Below are 14,851 nucleotides of genomic sequence, written 5' to 3'. Positions count from 1 at the left end.
AAAAGCCCCCAACACTGGAGATGCCCCAGGCTGAGTACGTTAACTACCTAAAAAAAAAAAAAAAGAAAAAGAAAAATCTGAGTAAGAGGCTTTTTTTTTTTTTTTTTTCCAAAAACTAATGTCTAACTACACATCCCTCATTACAGTTTAAGCCCAGCACTCCTCAACCTAACATTTCCTTCCCCAAACTTTACAGTTCTGTAAGCAGAAGTTCAGTTTCTGTCTTTACCAGTAAGTGCCTCAGCTTTTTAAACCCAGTCACTCCTGCAGAGAAGGTGACCTGACAAGCATCAGTCATAGCGTCACGTGGCTGCTGCCTGCAGGAGCTGGAAGACGACAGCTGGCCTGATCTTCTGCTCCTTAGGTAGGACTTCTGACAGCAGCGTGGCATTGCCATCGCAGGGACCATCATTTGTGACTGTCAAATGCAAAGGGTCGAGGGGAACATGAGAGTTAGAATTTCTTATGAGAAGGAAAACATCATCTGGACTGCTGTGGAAAGGTGACTGTAATCCGTTTTTTTATCAAAATGGTGTAACTCCTAACTCAATAAACAGCTCTTGCCACAAGGGTGGGCTATAGATCAGAATATAAATGCATATAATACTGCAGCATAAGCTGAGTCCATGTTACGCCTTGCACAGGTAGTCCACATACAGTCAAAATAGCACAAGCAGACTTGCACTAAAAACTGTTGCACAAGTTCAGCAAACAAAGTTTTTCCATAATTAGGGTACATAATGAACAAGGCACTTTATTTGACAGGAAACAAGACTGTTTCGGTTTTCGTTTCTTTCTTCCTGGTAAAAATAGCATGATTTCTAAGTAATGCATTGCTTCAAAACAAGCATTTTGAAACGATCCATTCTGAAAGAGTCTAAACGGAATGATCTCAAACAACAAAAAAAAAATTCTCATCAAAGCTATTTGTTAAATCTGACCTCAAATCATTAACAGCTTCAGCTGTGTTCTTCCCCACAGAAAACGTCAACCTGCCCTAACAGTATGTTTGCACCATCACCACCTCTGTGGATTCAGAGAAACATAATTATTCCAGCCAAAGGTGTCGTTAAAGGCATAAGGTTTTTCTAAGAACACTTTACCAGAAATACCATGCTGTGATTCAGGTTTCACTGCAGACTATCATTAGGCCTCCACTGTAAGGGTTTAATTTTCATCAGGGAAATTTAACTACTGAACAGCCTAAAAAACCAGAAGTGCACACTTTTCTGTTGTAGGTGTTTCTTAAGAGTCTTCCCTTCTGCTCAGGATGATAGCAAATCTATTTTCTCATAGATTCCTATATTGCTGCTGAGGCACAGCTGAGGACGAGAAAGGTTAATTTTTCAAGATCAGAAGGACTTTTGTAGTTATCAGTTTTAATGCTTGAAAAGGAATCGGTGCTTGCCTCTGCCAATCAGGTGTTTTGAAAGGAAAATACCTGCATTAAGAAAGCATCCATTTTCCGTTTCAAACTACCTAGAGAGAGCATGGTCCAGACAAGATAAAGGAGTTCCAAGGCTTGATCAACCCGAATTAAAAAAAAAGAAATAAAATGTTTATCTTATTTTTGACCTGAACTTATTTGCCTTCAGTTTGACCCACTGGCCTTCGTTATTACCTTTATCAGTTTGTTGTAGAAATTTTTACTCATTATTTGTTCCACGTGTAACTACTTAATAACTAGCACTTTTTATGTCTCTCCATCAGATTTTGATCGTGTTTTCAAATTTTATTAATCACTCTTTAGTTCTTCCCTGAACTTCTCCCATTTTGTTTCATCCCCAGCAGACTCCTGAGGCCAGAATGGTCCTGTCATTCCACTGATGGTTGTACCAGGTCTCCAAAACAGAAGCAGCAGAGCATCTCCACGTCTCCTAAATGGCTTTTGCAATCGGAAATCGGACCAGCCCCTTGGGACCGCAGCAGTTCACCAGAATTGCATGCTGGGGTCGTTGCCTGCCAAGGTCATTTGGGAGTCACACAGTTCCCTGAACAGGGGACTGTTCAGGGCAGGGGGTGATGTCTGTGGTCCGGAGTGGCCAGGAAACTATCTCTGGTATGGACACGGATACATTTCCAAGTAATATTATGCAATGGGGTTGTGTACCATAGCAGGAAAATGGTTAACTTGGGTCTCCATCAGTCCCATCAATTTATTTTTTTTTAACTATTACTTTCACTTTCCCTTTAAGCTGGAATGCTTCCAAATGAGCAGAGAAGTTTTCTCCTCTGGTGTGGGATTCTGAAGGTAACTGAAAAAATATTCTTAAGTGGTTCCCAATAGTCATTTATGATTTTCTACTTTAAAAATTTTCTCCACTAAATGGTTTATAACTGCACCAACCTTGCACAAGTCCCAAGGTCTTTCTGCAAAACAAGCTGCATGTGCATTTGGACTTTATTTTAGTAACACTTAAGACAGAATTAACTGCATCTAAACCTACACTGGTTTCTAGTTCTGTGACCATCTCTTCTCCAGTTGTCCAAACAAGCTGTAATTTCCATGGTATTGGACACAACACTTTTTTTGAGGTAATAAGCTTAATAATTTTATTTTATAGATTTTAGTGAGATTTTTAGGATTTATGGCATGAGACCTCAAGCATGTGTCACTCAGATAATAAACACTCTGAGAGTAATAAGACTGTTTTTCCAAAGTGTAATGGATAGGCACACTTAGACAGCTTCTGCCTTGCTAATTTGGTGGTGTGAGGATTTCAGCACATGGGTAAGAAATATTCAGAGAAACTGAACTGTTTCAGTGTAAGGCTGTGACAAAGCTGGAGCACCAGATATATTCTGCCTGCAGCTCAGCAGAAGCTGAGACATCAGGAGACAGAGGTGAGTTAAGTGAGAACTGGTACTTTGCAGTGGAGAAACATAGGTTGGAGTCCAACAGCTCCGGTCCACGGAGTAGGACATCGCTGAGCTCGCTGCAGGCCGATGGCGAGCAGAGCAGGCAGGGAGTATGAGAGAGAGGAGAGCTTGAGCTTCTCAAGTCCCATAGCAGATGGCAGAAATACAAAGAGTGGGGCCTCAGGAGCACAGGGGTGCCAGGCAGTGCTGTAAAGGGGATGGTGCACCTGCTTCTGCTGCACATGGCGTCACCCGGGTTTGGCTCGCCGGCTCTCCAACATGAGTGCCAAGCTTGCTGGCTCTCATGCAGCCATCCTATCCAAGTCATTTATCTCCTGCTTTTCCTCACGGTCAGGCCTCATCTGCTCTACTGCCACTTGCATGCAACACGTTGTGTCTTCCTTTCCTTCCCAGATAGCATGGGTTTCAGCAGTGCCCGCAGCTGGGCATCCTTTCACTGCTGAAGGTGGAGGGCAAGAGACACATCTCAGCTGGCACCCACCATCAGGCAGGTTTTCTACAGGGAAGGTTTTGGTTTTTTCCTTCTTGGTCAAGTGTGCTGCAAGACACCTTGATGGTTCCTGGTATTTGAATCTGACAAATGCTTTACAAAATCCTTGGAATACTTGCCTTGCACATTTTCCCCTTATTATGTCAGTCTGCTCATACTTTGGATACTGGCTTTGCCTCATGATAACTTGTTAAGATGTTCTTTGTGTGCCTCCAGGGTTGCACATGCCTTTGGCCCAAGGGCAGGGCAGGGAGCACAGCTCAGTATCTCTGAGAGTGGAATTTGTCACTGGGAACATAGCCTGTAAATTTATTTCCAAGGTCATTTGTACTTGTGCTGTTGCTTGGGGAAAGCAAAACCACTGTTGTAGAGGAGAGAAGAAACCCAGAGCAATTGGCTCAGAAATGGTTGTTGTGTACCCTCCACACACCAGCTTCCCCCCTACAGTGAAGTTTCAATTAATTCCTTGCAAGCCACCTCGTGGATCAATGCCTGCAGTGGTTAATTGTGGGGGGAGTAAATGCGACACTGACCTGAAGTACCAGCCACTGAGCTGTGCACTGTGTAGCATTAAGTGTCTGAAAAAACAAGGTTTCTTCACTCCCATCCTCTCACCACATCAGCACCATAAAGGGTAAGCAAATTCAGAGTCAAATTGGCCTTGATTCTCCAAAGCAGTATTCCCATATGATTTATGGCCAGTGAATCAGCAAAACCTGTCTGAAAGGTCATGATCTTAGAGGTCATAGCTTTTATCTCTCTGCTCTCCCCCACGGCATGCTCAGCTACCTCCAACCAGCCTTCAGGATATTAATATCCTGCCAGGGGTGCATTTTGGTTTTAAAAGTGTATTTTAATTTATATGTGTCGCCTATCATGCACAGAAGTCGGAGACAAAAGCCAAGAACAAGACTTAGGAGAAGCCACTACTGCAAATCTGGTGCTGGCTGAGAAACAGCCCAAAGGATTGCAAGTATCATTTAAGGTGGAGGGGCTGTTTGTAACCACAGTTTGAACCCCAGGATGAAAAAAAGTTGGAGAATGCCTATTCCAGTGCCTTAAACCAGTTTTCCCTCTTATTCACAATACACAGAGGTTAAAGCCTCTGTTAAAGGTGAAAGCTTTCTCCAGAGGAAATACATCCAGCAGATCCCTCACCAACACTGAAAAAGTCCTTCTTTCATATCAACAACTGAAGAAAGCTTTGACATAGCAAAACTCCCCTTGCTGCTCTGGCCAGAGGCTACAGAGGGTCTCCAGGGTGTTTGATTCACATCTACCACCATGCTGAGACTGCCTTGGCTGTGCCCCATGGCACACAGGTGGTGATGCTGCAGCCCTCTCTGAGAACTGCAGAGGAGAGTGCATCATCAGAAGTGCACAATCTCTTCACCCTTTAAGGGGCTGGCGAACTTCACTATACTTTTAATATTTTAAGAAATAATGCTCTAGCTCTTGATTCTTCACTTTCTGGAACTACTTTTAAAGAGGAAGTTGTCGGCTCCATTTTTTTTTCTATTAATGTATTTGATCACAGGTATCAGTTACCCTATATTTCACACTAGACAGCACATGTGCTGCTAGCCAAGAAGGGAAGGAAGGTACAGGGGTTACAGTGACATTTCTAGAAATAGAATGAGATTAAATATTTGAACTGTGTCATGGGTGGTATTAATTGCCACACCATGTGATCCTGAGCGACATTTTTGAGGAATGGCAGAGTCATAGCTAAAGTTCACCCAGGCTTATAACCACAGATAACGTACACGGACGTCTTAAACTGCTAAGCCGTTCAGCTCATGGTGTCACTGCAGTGAGCTGAACTCTCACGTGGTGGAGGGAGGAGGAGGCCAGTCTTTTATATTTGAGAAGTAAGTCCTTTGAGCCATCCTTAGCTTGTGCTAAAGCCTACAGATGCCAGTGGAAAGTTTTCTCTGCCCGTCTATGGAAGTTGCTGGCGCCTTAGGAACCATCTGAAATAAATGTCACAAGTAACTCCATGCATGAGAGACCATATTTAGATGACCAGGAAAGAGTTTACATTGCTCTTGGTTTGCTGTGTCACTCAACAGGTTCAGATGATAAGACATAAATTAAAACATTAAATCACATTAAGCAGTATCGATGGGTTTTTTCAGTTTTTTGTAGCTCACCCCGAGCAAGACTCAAACCTTTTGGACTAGCCTGGGTTTAGGATACAGTCTGTGGAGTGCAGAAACGATGCCTTGCAGACATCCTTCTAACTGTGCCTTAATCACAGCACGGAATATCTCTACAAAAAATCAACTACATTTCAGTGTCTTTCTCCTTGTAACATCAGAGGTCAGCGAATGGTTGTAAAAATCTAAATAATTTGGAGAAAACAATATCCAAACTCTAAATCTATGAATAGATTCATACGAATAGAGAAGACAGGAAAAAGACCGTGACTCTTCATAAGTAGACAGCTACCTCTTAGTAACTGCCCCTTAATAACAACATGATTTTTGATTTCTATCAGCTGGAGATCTGGCTGGTCAGACCCAACCTGGTGAGACTCAGAAGCTCAAATTCTCCCCCCAAAGCCCAACCAAGGGGCAGGGAGTTCTTGCCCTTCTGAATCAATCTGACATTATTTCACAGTATAAACCCCTCATCTCCACAATGCAGAGAGCTACAATCGAAGTCACAAAAAACTTGTTGAATTAAAGTTGTTTTCTCTGAACTTGTTATGCATCTACAAAGGAATTTATTTTCCCCTTACTTGAACTGTTACTTAAGGGTCAGCATTCGAAGCAGCTGCACAGTGGGCTGACACATATTTTCCTGCACCGAGTAGTTATGCGAATCAATAAATTATAACCAAATTACGCCACATCCTGCGGTGCCTTTGAATTCATTTTTAATAACCCTCGCATTTGAAACGCTACCGTTTGAGGCTAGAAAAGCAATATAGGCAGTTAAACTGACCTTGAAGCTGAAGGTAGAGAGACGTCCTGCTGCCTGCAGCGAGCCCAGAGTGTGAAGGGACTAACGAGTCGGTGCGCTGACAGGAGCCCTGGTAATATGAGAGGGGGGAAAAGGAGGTGATGGAAATGAGAATAATTGCTGCCGTGGCCAATCCTATGTCACTGGGTTACGTGAATGACATTTGCTCTCACACGGGTGCCCTTGGGGATGTAAGTGGGATGGAGGGGGGCAGGCAGCAGTTGGGTGGCAGCACCATCATCTTTAAAAACACTTCTTGAAGGGGAAAAAGAGTTCACGTCAGCAAATGGTTGGCCAGATGCTTAACTCGCAACGAGAGGCACCTCCGCTGCTTCACCCCCAAGGGCCCATTTAGTGACAGCCAAGAGAGAAAGGTCAAGAGGAGCTTCTGTCTGCTCGAACAACTCCTGAGAGACACCAAGAGAGGGATAAATCCACCTGCAGGCATCCCGGGTGGAAAGGGGTCAGAGCAGGGAACGGGACCCCCGAGGTTGCTGGGGGCATTTCAACCCCACCATTACTTTTTAATTCTCCACATTAGTTCTTGACTCTTTGCAAGGCAGGGGGCTCCAGAAACATGAAGTGCAAAAGGAGGTTACCTGAAGCCTCCTATTTAGAATTGCTATAGCTACCTAGTGGTAAAGTGCTGGAAGAAATAACACGTGATGGCTGGGAAAGCAAAAGGGAATAATCAATTTCGTCCACCTAGCTCTGCTCCCACCTGAAGCTGAACATTTATTGAGGCTGACAGAGGAACACAGAGACCAATATTGTGCAGCTTTTAAAAATCCAAGACTTTAAAATGCTTTTTCCTCTCTACATCTAATATTCCTTGAATTATACATAGCAATTTCCTAAACCCAAATATCGGATTTTTGAAACTTTACAAAACATAGACCTCTCTCCCCCAAAATATCATGACTTGTGTTGATTAATGAGAACCATGTGTGCCCACTATAATTAAAAACAAAACAGCCACTCCAGATTAATGCGTCTGGCCTACCAAGTATTTGAAGCAGCCCCTCTTTACCACACCTGCTTTTTATCAACCCAACACTATGTTTTCTGGTATTGATAGAAAAGAAATAATCCAATTGAGGAGCTTTTGGGGAAACATGAGAACAGAAACGTGAGCACAACAAACCTGCCTCTGTGCAGGAACTGGCAAAGAAAATACAAACCAGCTTTTCCTTTTGTACTTGGTGAGAGCTCCTCTGTGGCGGTGCCACGTCTCTTGGTGTAACCTGTAAGGCCCCACAGCCTGCATTTCATGTCATCTCTTTGTCAGCAATGCAGTCCCCACGCTCCATTGCAGCAGCTCACAACTGAGGCCTCAACCTCATTTTAAATTTTTGACTAAAGGCAGCCTTTTTCATAAAGCCCGTGAAAAGACAAAGGCCTTCACCTGGAAGTAGGTGGTACCATGAGCCAAAGCGCCTTCCTGGCTTAAGCAGATGTTTAAGCTCAGGAAGGGCAGAAAATGCAAACAAAACTCAGCCTGTTAGCTAACTTTGCAAACATCTGGCAAACAGCCTTAGCAAGCTCCCTTATGATTTCTGAAAAATATATCATTAATACTTAAAAAATAGCTTGGTCTCACTACTGTTCTTTGGTCTATTTTGTGAAGAACTCAGTTACAGAAACAGTTGGGATGCTAAAATCCATCCATAAGTAATGCCCCGTTTTCATCTCTATCTAACCTAAATATTTATGTGAACTCGCCCAATTAAAATGCTGTCTTGGTTTCATTGCTTGTGCCAAGCAGGTAGCCACAGCTGAGTGTTAATTCAATTGCTATTCATATTAATGCCATCTGTCCCTGCAGGGGGAGTTCAGCTGAAATTCAAGAATAATTTGTGTCCTGTTGGAGTTTGTTGTGGAAGCTGCTGAACAGAGAAGTTACTTATATTGACCAGACAAAGGTAATTTTGTTTTATGGGAAGGCTTTTCTGATTAGCACAGTTCTTTCAAGGAAACTGTCTGTAAAATAAAATTTCAATATAGAATCATAGAATCGCCTAGGTTGGAAGAGACCCTTGGGATCATCGAGTCCAACCATCTACCCTACTCTACAAAGTTATCCCCTACAACATGTCCTTTAGCACTGCATCTAAATGGCCCTTAAACACAGCCAGGGATGGTGACTCCACCACCTCCCTGGGCAGCCTGTTCCAAAAGGAATCAGGACAGAAATTATAAGCCTAGCTATTGTTAGTATATGTAGCAAATTAGGAATTAGAAGATACTGTACTTGTTCTGAAGAGCTTGAAGGACACTAATCACTAGCTCTCCTGCTGTTGGAGTCAGAACTCTTGCTGTTGTACAGCTGCAAAGAGCCACTACATAAAATATCCTTATAAGCTATAGCAGTTGGTTTTCCCCAGTGCAATTCACTTTCGATGGGTCTTTAAGTTTGAGATTCTTAAAGACAGAATAATACAGTGAAGTATACCTTCTTGGGAATAAATAGAATTGTTTACTTAATGGTTACCAGGCCTCTTGCTGAGGTCTCCCTGTGTCTCTGGATGTTCAATATCCATTTACACAGAGTATATGCAGTCACTGAGATCTCAAACTGCAAAAACTTTTCATTTTGAGGTGGCACTCAACCACTTACATTCCGCTGAAGTTGATGGATTTGAAGCAAGTACTTGGTGCTAGAGCATGGGCATAAATTCACCATGACCAAGTGCACAAGCAGGCACAGAACGGTCCTCCTACAGTTACGATTACTCCAAAGAAAGGCACCTTAAGGTGCTAATGCACGTCTACTAAATAAAGAGCTCAACTAGATCCAACCAACCTGTTAAAAATAATCCCAGTTATTTTTAGTTATTGAAGTTGCTCTTCACAGGACGTCCACCACATACTGTAGGAAAGGTTCTCTATAATTAGCAGTGTGTTTTCTGGCCAAAGGGAGGAGAAAAGGTTTTTCCTAAAAATGGAATTGACCCTTTGGAAAAGCAGGAATATCCAAAATCCCTACAACAGAACCTTGTGGCCTTGAGCACAATTGCCTAAGAAGTGATCACGGAATTTTTTCCAGCTGTGTTTCAGGCTGCATTGCAGAGTATCACAATGCATATGTTTTTAATTAGGGCAGCAAGACCAAAGGTAGGAATCGTCCAGTGTAGGTCATGCATGTGAAAGGGGCGATAATTCTGTTTCAGACAATTTCAGCCCTGTGAAAAGTTGCTCTTGCATGACATATTGGCAAAGCTTTTGTCTCATATAAAAAATGATTAAAAAAAAATAAGAGAATTGGTGTATCACTGGAATGCTGTTTTCTCTCAAGGCTATATGTTGAGAACACAATTACAAAAATTATTGCTTTACAAGAGGGGACTTTGACATTGTCTGCTCTTGAACCTAGCAGAGGGTATTCATTCTGTTCTGCTGCTGCTGCTGTAGGACCAGCCACTGCTGAGATGCAGGCTCACAGTCCAGCGTTGCTTTCTCCTCAAAACACACCCCAACTATGGATCTGGATCTCTAACACTAGCCTTTCCACAGGTGGGATTCTTATTCCTCTCCTAAAACAGTTCTGAAAATGCAGCGGTTAATTTAAAATTACCTAAATGGCGAAATAAATCAGTTCTGAGATTGTGATTGTCAGGGAATTCAAAACAGTAACGACTTGGGAAAGACAGCCAACAAACATATTCAGATACGTTGAACCCTGGACATCTTACCTCTTTCCACCATGGTGATCCAGCATTTTCTGTCATGGAAATCTCAGCAGGCATGGTTAGAGAAGGAAAAAGGTGCTTTTCTTCAGATGACTCTCCCATTGGAGATGAAATTTTAACTTCATTTAGTAAATGAAGTGGAATAAATAAAATATGTAATTTAGAGCAGAATAGAAAGCATTGATAGGACTTTGTGTCTTCTCTGGCTGGAAAAGTTACTACTTTTGATTTATGTGACACATATCTAGGATGCAGACATGATTTATACATGCTGTCTCCAATCTGTGTATATGAAGAGCCTCTAGGAAGAGTAGTGGGAGAGAACCCAAGCCCAATTATTAGATAAGTAATAATTATTGCTCTTTTTCTGACCCATCCATTTAGACATGTGCACACCATGAGCATGAGGAGTCAAAGAGGCTTACACAGTGGAATTGCTGCCTCTAGGAAAACAAACTTGAAATGGCTTCTGCTACTACCCTTACCAACCCACATGTACAGGGTTGGCTCCAGCAGTCATGGAACTGGAATGCACAGCAGTGATTGTTCCACTTTGAAACTGGAAATGCTCTTTGAAACTGGAAATGTCAAGCAAAAATCTACTTTTCTCAAATTTTCCTTCTTCTAGGCTGTACACAGATAGGGACAGAACATTAGAATATAACTTTTCAAGGCATAGTTCAGTCTTCACAATTCTCATTCATATTTTTGCACGATTAGTCAAGACCAATTCCAGTTTTTTCTTCACAGAGTTGAGGACTTTGAACAGCCTGTAACAGCTAGCTTCCCCCTGTTTCTTCACCATTAAGACTAAAAAGGCTTGTGTGCTGTCAGGTGTCCTTGGAGATTTAATCCTTTCAGTGAGTACATAATTTTACAGAGTATTTAGTAGCTTTCTTGCAACATACCAACAACTAGAAAACAGCTTCCCTCCTGCTAAACACTTCTTAAACAATAATCACCATCTATGTGGACTTATGCAAAGTGTTTGACACCATCCCACATGACACCTGTGTCCAGTTTTGGGCCCCCTACCACAAGAAGGACATTGAGGTGCTGGAGCAGGTCCAGAGAAGGGCAACGAAGCTGGTGAGGGGTCTGGAGCACAAGTCTTACGAGGAGAGGCTGAGGGAGCTGGGGTTGTTCAGTCTGGGGAAGAGGAGACTGAGGGGAGACCTTATAGCTCTGTACAAGTACCTGAAAGGAGGCTGTAGAGAGATGGGGGTCGGTCTCTTCTCCCAAGTTACAGATGTCAGGACAAGGGGCAATGGCTTCAAGTTACGCCAGGGGAAGTTCAGGTTAGATATTAGGAAACATTTCTTTACTGAAAGGGTTATCAGGCATTGGAATGGGCTGCCCAGGGAGGTGGTGGAGTCACCATCCCTGGAGGTATTTAAGAAACGTGTAGACATGTTTCTTCAGGGCGTGCTCTAGTGCCCAAGATTATTGGTTTGTCGTGGGTTGCTGAGTGGGTGGGTGATGGTTTTTTGGTTTGGTTGTTGTTGTGTGTTTAGGTGGTGGGTGGTGTGGTGTTTTTTTGTTGTTGTTGGTTTTGTTTTTGTTTTTGGTTTTTTTTTGTGGTTGGACTCGATGATCTCTGAGGTCCCTTCCAACCACCACAATTCTGATTCTGTGATTCTGTGACATCCTGGCCTCAAAATTGGAAAGTCATGGATCTGATGGATGGACCACTTGGTGGATAAGCAAGTGGCTGGATGGCTGCACTCAAACAGTTGCGGTGAACAGCTCAATGTCCAAGTGGAAGCCAGTGACAAGTGGTATTCCTCAGGGGTTGGTACTGGACCAGCGCTGTTTAAAATCTTTGTTAGCAACATAGACAGTGGGATTGAGTGCACCCTCAGCAAGTTTGCTGATGACACCAAGCTGTGTGGCACAGTTGATATGCTGGAGGGGATGGATGACATCCAGAGGGACCTGGACAGGCTTGAGAGGTGGGCCCATGCGAACCTCATGAAGTTCAACCAGACCAAGTGCAAGATCCTGCACATGGAATATGGCAATCTCAGGCCTAAATAGAGGTTGGGTAGAGAATGGCTGGAGAGCAGCCCTGAGTAGGACTTGGGGGTGTTGGTGGATGAGAAGACTGACATGAGCCAGCAATGTGTGCTGGCAGCCCAGAAAGACATCCTAGGCTGCATCAAAAGACCTGTGGCCAGCTAGTCGAGGGAGGTGATTCTGCTCCTCTAATCCGCTTTCATGAGACCCCACTTGCAGTACTGCATCCAGCTCTGGAGTCCTCAACACAGGAAGAACAGGGACCTGTTGGAATGGGTCCAGCAGAGGGACACAAAAATGATCAGAGGGATGGAGCACCTCTGCTATGAAGACAGCGAGCTGGGGTTGTTCAGCCTGGAGAAGAGAAGGCTCTGGGGAGAACTTACAGGCTCTTGCAGTACCTAAAGGGGGCTACAGGAGAGATGGGGAGGGACTCTTTATCAGGGAATGTAGTGATAGGATGAGGGGTAACGGTTTTAAATGGGAAGATGGGACATTTAGACAGTAAGAAATTCTTTCCTGTGAGGGTGGTGAGACACTGGAACAGGTTGCCCAGAGAAGCTGTGGATGCCCCATCCCTGGAGGGGTCCAAGGCCAGGCTGGATGGGGCTTTGAGCAACCTGGTCTGGTGGGAGGTGTCCCTGCCCAGGGCAGGTGGGTTGGAACTCGATAATCTTTAAGGTCCCTTCCAACCATTCTACGATTCTGTGATTCTACGATTCTAAACCCAATGAAGTTCAATCAAGTCAAGTGCAAGGTTCTGCACCTGGACTGGAGCACTCTCTGATATCAGTACAGACTGAAGAAATGGACTGAGATCAGCCCAGGGCTTTGGGATGCTACTGGACACAAAATTTGACATGAGCTAGCAATGTGTTCTTGCAGCCCAGAAAGGCAATTGTATCCTGGGCTGCATATAAAGAAGTGTGCCTGGCAGGTCGAGGGAGGTGATTCTGCCCCTCTACTCTGCTCTTGTAAGACCCCACCTGAAATTTAATAGGCATCTTTCTATCTTAAATAAATTACTCACTTCTACAAGGAGAGCAGTAAACAATGATTAAAGCACATAACAGTAGCTGGAGACCTGGTTTTGTAGCCTTAAACTCTTTTGTTTCAATTTGCAAGTCATTTTATCTCCGTGTTACTTGTTTGCGTATCACAAGAGGGAGGCACTGTACTTACAAAGCTAAAATGTTTTCTGTGTTTACTCAGGTATAAAATACAGCTATACTACTACTTTAAGTTCAGGGAAGGACACCAGCCAAGAGAAGGCTAGGGATGTTTAGACCAAAGTCCAAACCCAAACCAACAGGATAAAGAAGTTAGGGGCAATGTTACTTACTTGGTTTATATAATTCATTCTCTTATGCCTAGAGAAATATTCTATTGGAATGGGAAGTGCTTAAACACCTCCTGAAATGTTAATTAAACTCCACCTACTTGTAACTCCCTATGAAGGGAATGGAGGTGTGGATGGGGAGAGGTTTTCCTCAGCCGGAGAAGAATGCATTGTGTGGCTGCTTCAGTTTCATCTGTTACGTGTCTCATTTAGTTGTAAGTGCAAACTACATATAAAATGCAAAGTATGCACTTCACAGTGGATCTGCATTTCTATTTGTGTATGAAGGAGGCTTCATTCTCTGTTCCAAGTTAAAGTCAGCATTATTGCCATTGATGTCCACAGCAGCTGCAATGCAGCATGAGTGAAAAAAAGATTAAAACGCAGTAGCTCAAACCATTCTTTGCCAGTAGAGACCCAGAACTTTCTCTGATTTTTGCCCTTGTCACTTCCCCTCCCATGTTTCTCTAAAAGACTCAGTAATTCAGCAGGAGCAGATTTAATTATTCACCCCTGGGGGGCAAAAAACCCCAACAGATACCAGTAAGGACCCTTGAAACTCCGGAAAAAAAAGAAAGTTTAATTAGCATATAGGCACAACATCCTGCCTGATATGCTTTACTAACAATACAAAGCAATAACCTCAGGTCAAAAGATAAGTTACAATACATGCAAAAACATCTGGATTGTGCACTAAGTAACATGTTAGATATAGGTACATCTGTCAAATAAACATACATCTATCCTCCTAAAGAACAAAACTTCAGAGACTATTTCAAAAGTAAAGGTACAACAAAACAACTATAGTTGAGCAGCGTATTGGACACAAAGCATCCTACACAGAGACATTTGACCTTTGGAGGCAAAAACTGTAACAGGCAAATAGCTGAGAGCCAGATCCCCAAATACTTACTTATGAAAAGCTCTCAGAGAAGCCTAAGGTATTATCAGAATGAGGTCTGAAGGATTTTGCCCTTAATGAATAACGATTATGATTATAAGTGGGTAAAAATGTCTCTATTGGTGAGAATTTTAAATCATAGATCTAAGTTTAATGTTGCTGATAATAGTGAAAGGAGGAATGAGTGAATATCAATACAAATAAAATAATGTTTTTGTAAAACGCTTAAAATAAATAATGATTATGAAGGAAAACTTAGGGTAATGAGCATGTCCTGAAATAAAAATCAACATGGTTAAAGTTAATAAATACTTTAAATAGTTAAGTTCCTTTTTATCCTACAGAACAATAACCAGTATTAAGAACGAGGAAAGCAGAGAGAGGACAGAGACCTCTTCCTCACTTTTAAATAGGGGTGATCAGTCCCAGTATCATCTCTCACTATTAAGCTATGCGTTTGTGTGTTACAGGGCTAGCCGGAAGGAAGGGACAGGATACACACTTGCTGCCACTGTGAATTCCACGGATCTACGTTTTCTTCCACGTGGTGACTCATCACGGGCTCAGTC

General features: G+C 42.9%; 1 protein-coding gene across 1 annotated transcript in view; it reads right to left on the bottom strand.

Moving 5' to 3' along the window:
* The window catches only part of CKMT2 (creatine kinase, mitochondrial 2), a 28,563-nt gene extending 22,147 nt beyond the window's left edge, over positions 1-6,416 (bottom strand). The window contains exon 1 of the mRNA XM_014960526.1: positions 6,320-6,416. The gene's annotated coding sequence lies outside the window, so the exon portion shown is untranslated. The remainder of the gene's footprint in view (positions 1-6,319) is intronic.
* Positions 6,417-14,851: the final 8,435 nt, after the last annotated feature.

Source organism: Calidris pugnax, unplaced genomic scaffold (assembly GCF_001431845.1).
Source record: "Calidris pugnax isolate Ruff unplaced genomic scaffold, ASM143184v1 scaffold326, whole genome shotgun sequence".
Taxonomy (NCBI): domain Eukaryota; kingdom Metazoa; phylum Chordata; class Aves; order Charadriiformes; family Scolopacidae; genus Calidris; species Calidris pugnax.
The sequence above is the reverse complement of the archived record's forward strand: the minus strand, read 5'-3'. Positions and strand labels throughout refer to the sequence as shown.